Source organism: Pongo pygmaeus, chromosome 18, assembly GCF_028885625.2.
Source record: "Pongo pygmaeus isolate AG05252 chromosome 18, NHGRI_mPonPyg2-v2.0_pri, whole genome shotgun sequence".
In the NCBI taxonomy this organism is placed as follows: domain Eukaryota; kingdom Metazoa; phylum Chordata; class Mammalia; order Primates; family Hominidae; genus Pongo; species Pongo pygmaeus.
This window is the reverse complement of record NC_072391.2, coordinates 83013724-83026631: the sequence shown is the minus strand read 5'-3', so window position 1 is coordinate 83026631 and position 12908 is coordinate 83013724. Positions and strand designations below refer to the sequence as shown.

The 12908-nt window shown below is 54.7% G+C and overlaps 1 protein-coding gene across 1 annotated transcript in view; it reads left to right on the top strand.

Moving 5' to 3' along the window:
- The first annotated feature begins 4704 nt into the window (after positions 1 to 4704).
- The window catches only part of C18H16orf74 (chromosome 18 C16orf74 homolog), a 43968-nt gene continuing 35764 nt past the window's right edge, over positions 4705 to 12908 (top strand). The window contains exon 1 of the mRNA XM_054453155.2: positions 4705 to 4913. The gene's annotated coding sequence lies outside the window, so the exon portion shown is untranslated. The remainder of the gene's footprint in view (positions 4914 to 12908) is intronic.

The following is a 12908-nucleotide window of genomic DNA, read 5'->3' as shown; positions in this document are numbered from 1 at the left end:
CCTGTGCTTCTTTTTGTTTTTTATTTTGAGACAGAGTCTCACTCTGTCACCAAGGCAGGAGTGCAGTCGCATGTTCTCGGCTCACTGCAACCTCCGCCTCCCGGGTTCAAGCGATTCTCATGCCTCAGCCTCCCAAGTAGCTGGAGCTATAGGCATGCGCCACCAGGCCTGGCTAATTTTTGTATTTTTAGTAGAGACAGGGTTTCACCACATTGACCAGGCTGGTCTCGAACTCCTGACCTCAGGTGATCTGCCCACTTCGGCCTCCCAAAGTGTTGGGATTATAGGTGTGAGCCACTGTGCCTGGCCCTGTACTTCTTTTTGTTTGTTTTTTTGGCTTTGTTTATTTTTTGTTTTTGAGACAGGGTTTCACTGTGTCGCCCAGGCTGGAGTTCAGTGGTGTGATCTCAGCACTGTGTCCGGCCTGCAGCCACCTTTAACCCTCCACCCTGCTTAAGAAACCATTGTTGGGCTGGGCGCAATGGCTCACGCCTGTAATCCCAGCACTTTGGGAGGTTGAGGTGGGCAGATCACGAAGTCAGGAGTTCAAGACCAGCTTGGCCAGCATGGTGAAACCCCCGTCTCTACTAAAAATACAAAAATTAGCCGGGCGTGGTAGCACACACCTATAATCCCAGCTACTCAGGAGGCTGGGGCAGAAGAATCGCTTGAACCCGGGAGGCGGAGGTTGCAGTGAGCAGAAATCATGCCACTGCACTCCAGCCTGGGCTACAGAGTAAGACTCTGTCTCAAAAAAAAGAAAAGAAACCATTGTTGAATAGGAAACCGAATGTCACAGGTGCGCCACGTGTTGGTAGGACGTGGGGAGTTGTGAATGGGAAGAGGGTCTCCCTGCTAGCCCCACTCCCCACCCTGCAGGACCCCTAGGAGGTGATGCGGAGCCCCCGGGCTCAGGTCCCTGCAGAGTGGGGTGTGGCTGCGGGGTGCTCCTCCTCGTCCTGCACCCTGAACCCAGAACTTTCCTGGGAGCTCTTCCTCCTGACGCCCACACGGCAGCTCCCTTGCACCTGCCAGGGCTTCCTCTACAATCACTGGCTCATAGAAGCTTTTTCGTGCCCATGCTGTCTACAATGTTGACTCCCCACCCCCACCCTTTATAGCCTCCGCTGTAAGCGTTTTCCCCGTAGCACTCAGGCGCTGGTGCCCATGAGGGGCAGGGTTTGGCCTGTCTCTCTCAGCCTCTGTATTCTCAGGGCCTGGAGCGGTGCCTGATAGGCGCCAGTAAATGTGTAGAGCTGTTGTCGAACTGTGCACAGGAAGCTGCTCTCCCAACCATTAATCCCCAAGGGGAGACAGGGGGAGAAATTGCTCTAATTCTTCTTCTCCTACTTCCTCTGCAGACCGAGTCTCCAGGTCTGAGAAGGAAGGACGGGACTCAGAGGGCTTTGGTGTCAGGGGCCTACCTTCCCATCCTGTACCCCACACCTGAAGAATCCTAGCCTCCAGCATCTGCCTTTCCCCGCACTCCAGGGGATTCTGATCACAGGCAGGTGTGGGGCCACAGCCCTGGCCTGGTCTCCAGGGTCTGCAGGCTCAGTGCTCCCTGCAGTTCTTCCCAGGTGGTGGGACAAGGTGAGGCTGCTGAGCGGGACTCTCCTCCCAGAGCCCATGGGTCCCCACTAGCAGCTGCCCACTACCAGCCCCACCCCAAGATCAAGACCAAGTTACTCGGGCAGGCACCTCACCTGGCTGCCAGGAAAGTGACATGCAGCTGGGCTCTCTGCTGCTAGATTCAAAGTTCTCTGTCGGAGCCAACTATTAACATCATCTGGGTCAGCCTCGACCTCCTAGGCTCAAACAATCCTCCCACCTCAACCTCCCAAGTAGCTGGAACTACGAGCATGCGCCACTATACCTGGCAAATTTTTACATTTTTTGTAGAGACGGCAGGGGTTGTGTGTGGGGATGTCTCACCACGTTGCCCAAGCTGGTCTCGAACTCCTGGACTTGAGCAATCCTCCCGCCTCAGCCTCCCAAAGTGCTGAGATTACAGGCATGAACCACCACACCTGGCCTTACCTAGGGGTTTTTACATAACACCCATACCTGGGCCCTACCCGGGCCAATTAAGTCAGAGCCCATGGGGCGAGGCCAGGACCTGGGTATTTGCTTCATTCATTTTTATTTATTTGTCAGCTTGCCAGGTGATCCTGGCATGCAGTCAGGGCCGGGAACTGTTGGAAAATACTCAGGGGTTCTCAGCCAAGGGCATGGTGCTCCCAGGGGACAGGTGGCAATGTTGGGAGATATTTTTTGGTTGTCGTGACTTTGAGGAATGGCTCTCCTGGCACCTCGTAGGTAGAGGCCAGGGATGATTCTCAGCACCCACAGGGCGCAGGACAGCCCCCAGCACGAAGGGTGACCGGCGCAGATGCCAACAGCGCAGACGCTGGGAAAGTGATGCTGGAGTGTAAACCCACTGTTCTCACGGCAGCAGCCTCCTGGGGGAGGAGGCAGCCAGATTCTTTCCACTCCTCATCTCAGTCTGTACAGTTGACAAAACACATCCTCCTCGGCCTCCAATCATTAGTGCACCGTCCCCTCCCCCAGGGCTGAGGCTTGGGCCAGACTCCCCTGGGATGAGCGGCTCCTGTCTCCGCTGGGGGCAGGAGAGCACAGGAGTGGAGACGGAGCAGAGTCAGAAGGCAGTCCTCACTGGCTGGGAGACCCAGGACCTGTGACTTCCCTAAGCCCCAGGCCCCACACCTGAGAGGGTTGTCATGAACAGGCAGTGACGTGAGGGCTGCCTGCACAGTTGGCGCCAGGTTAAACACATAACCTGATAAATAAGTAAATCCCCAGTTCTCTTTTGAGGAAACTGAAGCCCAGAGACAAGCTGATCTCCACCAGTGTCACCCCTTCTGCACCCTTCCAGAACAAGAAGGCAGGGGTGAGGGCAACTGCCTGTCTGTCATACCTAGGGACTTCCGCTGCCACCATTAGAGGAGACAGTTCACAGTGGCTCTGCCCCAAAGCTCCCTGAAGAGGAGCAGGACATAGGACCATCAGCAGCCCAGGAAATGGCCCCTTGGGACCTTCAGGAGGTGCTGCACTTCCCCAGGGACCCGCTGACTCCTGAGGGGCTGGGGCACAGGGAGCCCCGGGGAAGGGCAGGAACCGGCAGTGTGGGGGAGATAGATATTAATCAAATCTTTGCACAATCATGAAAGGGAACCTGGCTCCAGGGCAGGCACAGCTGGGCTGGGAGGTGACTGACGGAGGAGGGAGACGCTGTGCCATGGGGTCTCAGAGCCTTAGTTCTTAGTCGCCTAGGCTTGTCCATCTCAGTTCCTCAGGAGCCTAGGCCTGGTCCCTGCCTCCCCACACCCAGCGAAGGGCCGGCACACAGCCAGGCATGATGATTTGCCCACAGCCAGCTTGTTGAGCCCCCTCCGCCTCCTACCCTGAAGCCCCTGAGCTCTTCCTGGCTTTCTAGCCCCTCCCCAGGGATGTGCCCTCAGCAGGGAGCCACCAGCACAGGCCTTCCCCAGCCCAGCAGCTGGGGCAGCAGCTTTGATGGGCACGCCCACCACCCCAGCACCGGCCAGCGGCAGGTCCCATCCTGCCTCCGGAGGGTGGGGACAAGTGGAAGGAACGTCCTGCCCCAGGCCTGCCCCTTCTCTTTGTTAGAGGCGGAGGAGTGGGGGACATGATACATTTCCTGCCTGTCAGTCTGGACTCTATAAGGTCAGGGAACCTAAAGATCGCCCCATTTTTAGGAATGACTCAAGCAACAGCACACGGCTAGGAAGATGACTCCATTTCCTGCAACTCTTTGCCACAGTCACTGAAGGAGTGTCACTTTCCTGCTCTGTGACTCAGTTTCCCCTTCTAAGCCTCCAGAAATATATAGGGCACGGGGTGTGGAGACGTTGGGCTTGTAGGGTGGAGAGGGTACCACAGGCTTGTGACAATGACATGGGAAGCACAGGGCAGTCATCTTTCTGTTCCTCCTGCCCCACTGGGCAGGTGTCTGCAGAGGCCTCCACACAGGTAGGGCTGACGGAGGGAGTGTGCCTCCTAAGAAGCTCATCTGGCCAAAAGACCTCTGTGTCCACACCGCGGGGGGGTGGGGGATTCCTCTCCCTGATGCTCATCAAGGTCATCACCAAATATCTGAAGCTGCCCAGGGGGCCAGGAGGCAAGCCCTGACCTCCTTGTAGGCTGCAACCCGGGGTTCACCCCCGAAGTGGGGTGCAAAGGCTTGCGTGGAGAGCAAAAGAGAACCCCCACAGCCGGAGCCACAGGGAAGGGGCACTGCCTACCAGTCTCTGGGGTCCTGCACCAGGGGAGGGCGGCTGCAGACGGCGAGATGGGGCGGGGGGGCTGTTCTCGCCTCCCCTCTTCGCATCCGGGCGGCGAGGTTCACTGAACCCGGGCCCCCTAGTATGGGAGGAACCCTGGTGCCCTTTTTCACCACCCACGGCTGGGGTGCAGGGCCGCAGGGAGCCCGGCACCCAGCCCCGGAGAGGGGCGCACTGTGGGGAGCCCTAGGGGGCGCGGCCCAAACTTTCCCCGGGACCGCCCAGGGCCTGGAGGGAGGAAACAGGCAAGCAGCGAGGGGTCGGGACCGCCGCCGAGGGCGCCGGGCGGGTCCTGGCACGCTCCCCAGGGAGGCGACGGGCGGGCCCGCTCCGCCCCGCGCCTGGCCCGTGCAATCCTGGCGCCCGCGGCCCGGCGGCTGCCGTCAGCGCCGCCCTCTAGGAGCGGGGCGGGACCGCGGGAGGCGCGCGGCTGCCCGAGCGCCGGCCGGGCCATGACCCCCGCTGCTCTGTCTTGCAGGCTCGTCGCCGCGGCCCCCCGAGCCCGACCGCCGCCGCCACCACCAGCGCCCGGGCGGGCCTCGCGCGCCTCGGGCGCGGCTCCGCAGTGAGCCCACCAGGAGGGAAGCGGTGAGTGCCCCGCGCCTCGTGCCCGCCGCCCCTTCCCCGGGACGCCCGCCTTCCCCGAGCAACGCGGCCCCGGCCGGGCGGCGTCCACGCCTCGCAAGCTCCAGCCGCTGCAGGGGCGCGGCCCGGGGGTCGGTGGGGGACCCACGCGGGCCCGGGCGTCCCCCCAACTTCTTGCAGACTTTGCTGCGGAGACACAGGCTTTGGGAAACTTGGCCTGGCTCTGGCCGCGCTGCAACTGGCACCGGCGGTGGGGGTGTGTCCCCGCGCGGAAGCCTCCGGCCCCCCACTCCCCACAGGCCACCCAGCGCCGTCACGAGTTCCTTGGGAATGGACCAGAACGCCATTCCTGAGAGCTGGAAGGCCGCCCGGCGGGGGGCGGGGGCAGGAGGCCTCCCGAGGAACCATTTCCCCTCTATCGAGTATTTCCAAATCTATTATTTATGAACCGCCTCACTTAGGGGCCCCCCTGCGCTCCCAGGACATCAAAGCAGGTTTGCAACCGCAAAGGGCGACCCGTGTGGACGCACTCGCGCCTTCTCCTGGCTGGCTGCCCTTGAGCGGAACTAGGGGAGGCCTCAGTAAAAAGGGGCACCCGCAGCTCCCCCCAGGGATAGGCGGAGGGCGGGGTCCGAGGGCGGCTGGGACTTCTCTCAGACCGCCTCTAGCTGCGGGGCCCAGATGGAATCAAGGGAAAATCTGTGCAGGCTGGACAGGCTTTGGAGCCCCGAGGAAGAGGGAGGAAGGGAAGGCTGCGAGGCAAAGGCACTTCTGAGGTAGTGCAGTTCTCGGGGAACGAACGCCTCAATGTACAGGTGAGGAAACTGAGGCTCTGAGAGGCATACCCTGAGTCACAGGCTCTGGCGTTTCCTGCCTAGACCCCACCCACCCAACGCTGTGGGGAGGCCTCTGTCCTGGGCTGGGTTAACTCCAAAAAGCACCCTCACCTGTGCAGGCCACGCCCTCCTTGGGTTCTGCACCCCCACCGCTGGGGACCCGGTCCTGTGGATGGGAGGAGGCCATGTATTTATGGAAACACTTAATCCCTCGCCAGCCCCAAGGAGGCTGAAAGCTCACCACCTAATCTCGTCTCCCTGGAAGCGCCTTCCCATGCCGGTGGGGTGCACCCCAGACCCACGTAGAGTGTATTTTCCCAGCCCAAGGTGCGGGTCACCTCTGGAGACTTGAAATGGGAGCGTCCCGTCAGTGGACACTGAAGAAGAGAGCAGTGATAGTTCATGCTTACGGAGCACTCCTCGTGCACCAGACCCTGCTTTTTCTGTTTTAATCCGCTGACCAGCTCTCCAACCAAGTACTGTCAGCCCCATTTTAAAGATGAGGAAACAGGGCCGGGCACGGTGGCTCACGCCTGTAGTTGCAATACTCTGGGATGCCAAAGCAGGAGGAGTGCTTGAGGCCAGGAGTTCGAGACCAGCCTGGGCAACATAGTGAGTCCCCCCCCCCAGCTACAAAAAATTTTTTAATTAGCTGGATGTGGTGCATACCTGTAGTCCCAGCTACTTAGGAGGCTGAGACAGGAGGTTTCCTTGAGCCCAAAAGTTGAGGCTACAGTGAGCTATGATCACACCACTGCATTCCAGCCTGGGCAACAGAGGGAGACCCTGTCTCTTAAAAACAAAACAAAACAAAACAAAAAAAAACCAAAAAAATTAAAAAATAAAAATGAGGAAACAGAAGCTTGTAAAGGGAAAGTCACTGACACAAGGTTACATGGCTGGAAAATGGCAAGCCCAGGCCTGGAACCCTGAGCCACGGTACTGAATTGCTCTTACCTACAGTGGAAGCCAGGCTAGGCCTCTGGGCCTGCTAAGTATAATCCCCCATCATTAAAAAGATTAGCAAGTGATGATGGGGCCCAGGCACAGTGGCTTACACCTGTGATCCCAGTGCTTTGGGAGGGTGAGGCAAGAGCATCACCTGAGGCCAGGAGTTTGAGACCAACCTGAGCAACACAGTGAGACTCCTTTCTCTATAAAAAAAAAAAAAAAAGATTAGTAAGAGATTGTAAACCAAAAAAAAAAAAATTCAAAGCCTCCCAATCATCTGAATGGACCACTCCCCTTGGCTAAGGGCATTCCAAAGTTAACCTGAAAAGCTAGTTCAGGCCGTGATGGGAAGTGGGGTCAGACATGCCTCATTATACTCTCTTCCCTTTTGAAATTCAGACCCAGCTGACCAGCATTAACATCAGTGCAGACCTTCAGACTAATAGGACAGTCCCTTTAAGTCTGGTAAGAAACATGTACAATCTCTCTCAAGACAAACTCCTTATTGTAACCCAGACATTCCTTTCTATTGATTCCAGGTCTTTAGATAATAACTCTTTTGGGTTTTTTTGTTGTTGTTTTTTGTTGAGACAGAGTCTTGCTCTGTCACCCAGGCTGGAGTCCAGTGGCGTGATCTCGGCTCACTGCAACCTCCGCCTCCTTGGCTCAAGTGATTCTCCTGCCTCAGCCTCCTGAGTAGCTGGGATTACAGGTGCGCGCCACCATGCCCGGCTAATTTTTGTATTTTTAGTAGAGATGGGGTTTCACCCTATTGGTCAGGCTGGCCTCAAACTCCTGACCTCGTGATCCACCCACCCCAACCTCCCAAAGTGCTGGGATTACAGGCGTGAGCCATTGTGCCCAGCCCAGATAATAACTCTCCAACCATTTGCCAATCAGAAAATCTTTGAATCCTCCTATGACCCAAAAGCCATGTCTCCCCATCCCACCTACTTCCCCCTTCAGTTGTCCCACCTTTCCAGATGAAACCAATGTGTGTGTATATATATATATATATATTTTTTTTTTTTTTTTTTTTTTTTTTTTTTTGAGACGGAGTCTCGCTCTGTCACCCAGGCTGGAGTACAGTGGCGCAATCCCAGCTCACTGCAACCTCCACCTCCCGGGTTCAAGCAATTCTCTACCTCAACCTCCTGAGTAGCTGGGATTACAGGCGCCTGCGCCACACCTGGCGAATTTTTTTTGTATTTTTAGTAGAGATGGGGTTTCACCAAGTTGGCCAGGCTTGTCTTGAACTGCTGACCTCGTGATCTACCTGCCTCAGCCTCCCAAAGTGCTGGGATTACAGGCATGAGTTCCTTGTGCCCGGCTGGAACCAATGTATATCTTATATGTACTGATTGATAACTTGTCTCTTCCTAATGTATAAAACCAAGTTGTAGCCCAACTACCTTGGGCACATATTCTCTGGGTCTCCTGAGGCCATTTGTCACTCACATTTGACTCAGAATAAATCTCTTCAGATATTTTACAGTTTGATACTTTTTGTGGGCAAGATGATATGCCCATTGTAATAAGTGTACATCAAAAGTGTGCACCAGGTCAAGAAAGAGACTTCCAGCCCCCCAGGACACCCCCAGCAATCCCTTCATGCTCCTCCCAGCCATGGTTTCCCTATGGGTAGCCGTTAACCTGACTTCGAACAGCAGACCCCTTTTATTTATTTTGAGACAGGGTCTCACTCTGTTGCCCAGGCTGGAGTGCAGTGGCATGATCATGGCTCACTGCAGCCTCAACCTCCTGGGCTCAGGTGATCCTCCCAACTCCCAAGTAGTTGGGACCACAGGTGTGTGCCACCATACCCAGCTAATTTTTGTATTTTTTTGTGGAGACAGGATTTCACCATATTGCTCTGGCTGGTCTCAAAGCCCTCTTATTTTTTGATAAATGCTTTTATTGATGTATAATGTACAGAAAGGTGCTCGAATCCTAAAGGTGTTCAGCTCTGTTACTTCACGGTGGTCCCGAGTCGGCAGTGGGCAGGTATTTTGCTGTGAGTCACATGGCTTATCCGTGGGAGGCCAAGCAGGTGGGGATTTCGGTGGGCCTCCTGCCTCCACCCCATCCTGTTTCGCTTCCTGCTGGTGAAGGCTTCCTGTGGGCCAGGTGGAGGTCCTGGCCACTCAGAGAGGGGCTCACTGTCCCTGCAGGACCGTGGCTAAGCTGAAGGCAGCCCTCCCTTTTGCACTCTGTGGACCAGGATGGAAGCACATGAATGCTTGCGGTATCGCTTCCCAACCCAGTTCCTTCGGCTGGAGTTGCAGGAATTCTAATCCTGCTGCAGAAAGAAAGTGGCTTTCCTAAAGAAGGAAGAAAAGCACCATGTGTGTCGTGAGCCTGCTGGGAGCCCCGCTTGCCCGCACTCTCTTCCCTGCTTGCAGTGTGACCAGGCTCAGAGAGCTGAAGGGGCTTACCCAGGCTCACCGACCACCCTGCCCCACTGGGATTGGAGCCCACTCACCTGGCAAACAGTCACATTCTTCAGCTGTGACTCTTCTTCAGCCCTGCCCTCTTCTGGGTCCTCCCAGAGGTCTTTGTTAGGCAAGCAGGGCAAGGTGCCACCGTGACTCAGGACCTCCATGGGGTTAGTCTGATTTCATCTGGGAGGTGGCTCTGCAGGAACCAGTTCATTCACTTTCCCCATCTGGTTCTCCAGGTCCCCATCTGGGACAGCCAGACGTTAGAAATCAGATGACCTTGAATAGGGTGGTCAGATTCAGCAAATAAACACAAGGATAACTAAGTTATCCAGCTAAGTTTTAGTTGTTGTTTTTGTTTGTTTGTTTGAGGCGGAGTCTCACTCTGCCACCCAGGCTTGAGTGCAGTGGCGCGATCTCCACTAGCTGCAGCCTCTGTCTCCCAAGTTCAAGCAATTCTCCTGCCTCGGCCTCCCTAGTAGCTGGGATTACTGGCGCCCTCTGCCACGCCCGGTTAATTTTTGTATTTTTAGTAGAGACAGCGTTTCACCATGTTGGCCAGGCTGGTCTTGAACGCACAGCCTCAAGTGATCTGCCCACTGCCTCATCCTCCCAAAGTGCTGGGATGACAGGAATGAGCCACCGCGCCTAGCCCAGCTAAGTTTAACTGCAGATAAACAATGAATAGTTTTTATGAGTGTGTCGCATGCAATAACTGGGCATCCTGTATTTTACCTGGCCATCTCTCTCTGAGCACTTCCAGCTCTAGATTTGTATGAGTCTCTCCAGGATGGGTTTATCTCATAGCCTAGAGCCGAGATTCTGTGATCCACAGAAGTGGTAACTGAAGGGAATCAGCAAACGTTGGAGCTCGCTTTGAAAAGTAGGTTCCCTCCAGCCAGTGGGAGATTCTGTCTCTGGTAGGCAGTGAGCACGGTCCCTCCAGTCAGCGGGAGATTCTGTGTCTTTGAAAAGCAGGGTCCCTGCAGCCAGCGGGAGATTCTGTCCCTCATAGTCAGTGCCATGTCTTGGTTGCTTTTGACTTTATGAAAGACCACATCATTTTGCTTTTCTGTTTGCACTGAAAATCTGTAGAGGGCGAGCTGGCAAGCAGTCATGTTGTGAGCTGGTAATTTGTGGCACCTGCCTTCAAGGCTGTTGCAAAAACAAAGACAGCCAACGTGGAAGTGGGACCTGTTCCTGGAGATGCTCTTGGCCTTAGAGAAGCTGTGTGGCATGCATGACATCTGATGTCCTTCTGTCTTGCTGCCCCTCAGGAGGGGGTGGACCTCTGCCGAGGAAGTCAGTTTTTATAATTGCCCATCCTTGTCACCAGAGAGAATCCCGTGACCATTTGGCGACAGGGAGATTTTTTTTTTTTTCTTTTTTGAGATGGAGTTTCATCTTGTTGCCCAGGCTGGAGTGCAATGGTGCAATCTCAGTTCACCACAACCTCCAACTCCCAGGTTCAAGCGATTCTCCTGCCTCAGCCTCCCGAGTAGCTGGGATTACAGGCATGCGACACCATGCCCAGCTAATTTTGTATTTTTAGTAGAGATGGGGTTTCTGCATGTTGGTCAGGCTGGTCTTGAACTCCCAGCCTCAGGTGATCCGCCCGCTTCAGCCTCCCAAAGTGCTGGGATTATAGGCATGAGCCACCGCACCCGGCTGACGGGGAGATTTTTTTTTTTTTTTTTTTTTTTTTGAGACAGAGTCTCACTCTGTCGCCCAGGCTGGAGTGCAGTGGTGCCATCTCGGCTCACTGCAAGCTCCGCCTCGTGGGTTCACACCATTCTCCTGCCTCTGCCTCCCAAGCAGCTGAGACTACAGGCGCCCACCACCACGCCCAACTAATTTTTTGTATTTTTAGTAGAGACAGGGTTTCACCGAGTTAGCCAGGATGGTCTCGATCTCCTGACCTCGTGATCCGCCCACCTTGGCCTCCCAAAGTGCTGGGATTTCAGGAGTGAGCCACCGTGCCTGGCTGCTGACGGGGAGATTTTTATGCCTGGGTGCAAGAAAGAACCTGTTCTTCTTCAAGCTGTTGTGCAAATAATTAACAATCTGATATTTCAAAGGGAACATAAACAGAGCCCAATTCAATATGAAACGGAAGTTTTTCACACCCCTGCAAATGTGTGAAAAAGATAGAACATTTATACCTAAACTAGCAGTTCTTTTGGGCCCAACTGCTCCCATACCATCATGCCAAGCTAAGGGTATCCTCGCCTTAAATCTTTTTTCTCCCATTAAATCTTTATTTTCTTTTTCTTTTCTTTTTGTTTTTTGTTTTTTTTTTTTTTTGAGACGGAGTTTTGCTCTTGTTGCCCAGGCTGGAGTGCAATGGCGCAATGTCGGCTGACTGCAACCTCCGCCTCCCAGGTTCAAGCGATTCTCCTTCCTCAGCCTCCTGAGTAGCTGGGATTACAGGCATGCACCACCACGCCCGGCTAATTTTGTATTTATTTTTTTTCTTTTGAGACGGAATCTCGCTCTGTCGCTCAGCCTGGAGTGCAGTGGCACGGTCTCGACTCACTGCAAGCTCCACCTCCCGAGTTCTCACCATTCTCCCGCCTCAGCCTCCCGAGTAGCTGGGACTACAGGTGCCCACCACCACGCCCAGCTAACTTTTTTGTATTTTTAGTAGAGACGGGGTTTCACCGTGTTAGCCAGGACGGTCTCGATCTCCTGACCTCATGATCCGCCCGCCTCGGCCTCCCAAAGTGCTGGGATTACAGGTGTGAGCCACCGAGCCCAGCCCAATTTTGTGTTTTTAGTAGAGACAGGGTTTCTCCGTGTTGGCCAGGCTGGTCTCGAACTCCTGACCTCAGGTGATCTGCCCGCCTCGGCCTCCCAAAGTGCTGGGATTACAGGCTTGAGCCACCGCGTCCAGCCTTAAATCTTTATTTTCTAGTTACAAAGATACGTGTGTTTGTTTGTAACAAACTCAAACAATCTAGAACTCTGGCATGTGGAATAGAACACTGCAACCCGGTGCAGTGATGTGGGCTTGGGTTTAGTGTCTGGCAGCCCAGAACTGTGGCTTGCTAGCCCTGGGTGCTGGGAGTCGCTGGACAGCTGTGAGCCCCAGCTCCTCATTTATAAAACAGGATGGTGATAATGTTTATGTCTTAGGGCATTGTTAGAGTTCGGTGGCATCGTTTTTATAGCAAACTTGGCCCAGAATTTGGCACATTGAAAACAGCTGGATATCTATCAGCTGATATTGTCATGATGATGATGATAAAGTTTAAGGTAACAGTGGCTCCTCCCCATGTTTAGACAACTGTATGGCTTCTATTCAGACAGATGTAGAATCAAAGCTGTAACTCCTCCTCCTCAGACATTTCAACTCATCTAACGGGCCTCTCCCATGTAAAGCATCTGTGGTCTCTGCAGGGGGCTGGCCCCGGATCTCAAAGGGAGTGGACAGGGCTCACCACACTCCCACATAAATTCACCCCCAACACAACAGGCCACACTGTGGAACTGAGGCCACGTAGTGGGGGTGCCCTGGTGGTACCTAGTGGCAATCACACATGATGATGATGAGGATGATGATGGTGAAGGTGGCAGCACCAATGATGACAGTGACAAGGATGACAACAGTAGTGAGGTGACACCTGTCTTAGTCCATTTGTGTTGCTACAAAGGAATACCCAAGGCTGGATAATTTATAAAGAAAAGAGGTTCATGCCGGGCACTGTGGCTCACGCCTGTAATCCCAGCACTTTGGGAGGCTGAGGCAGGCGGATCACCTGAGGTCGGGAGTT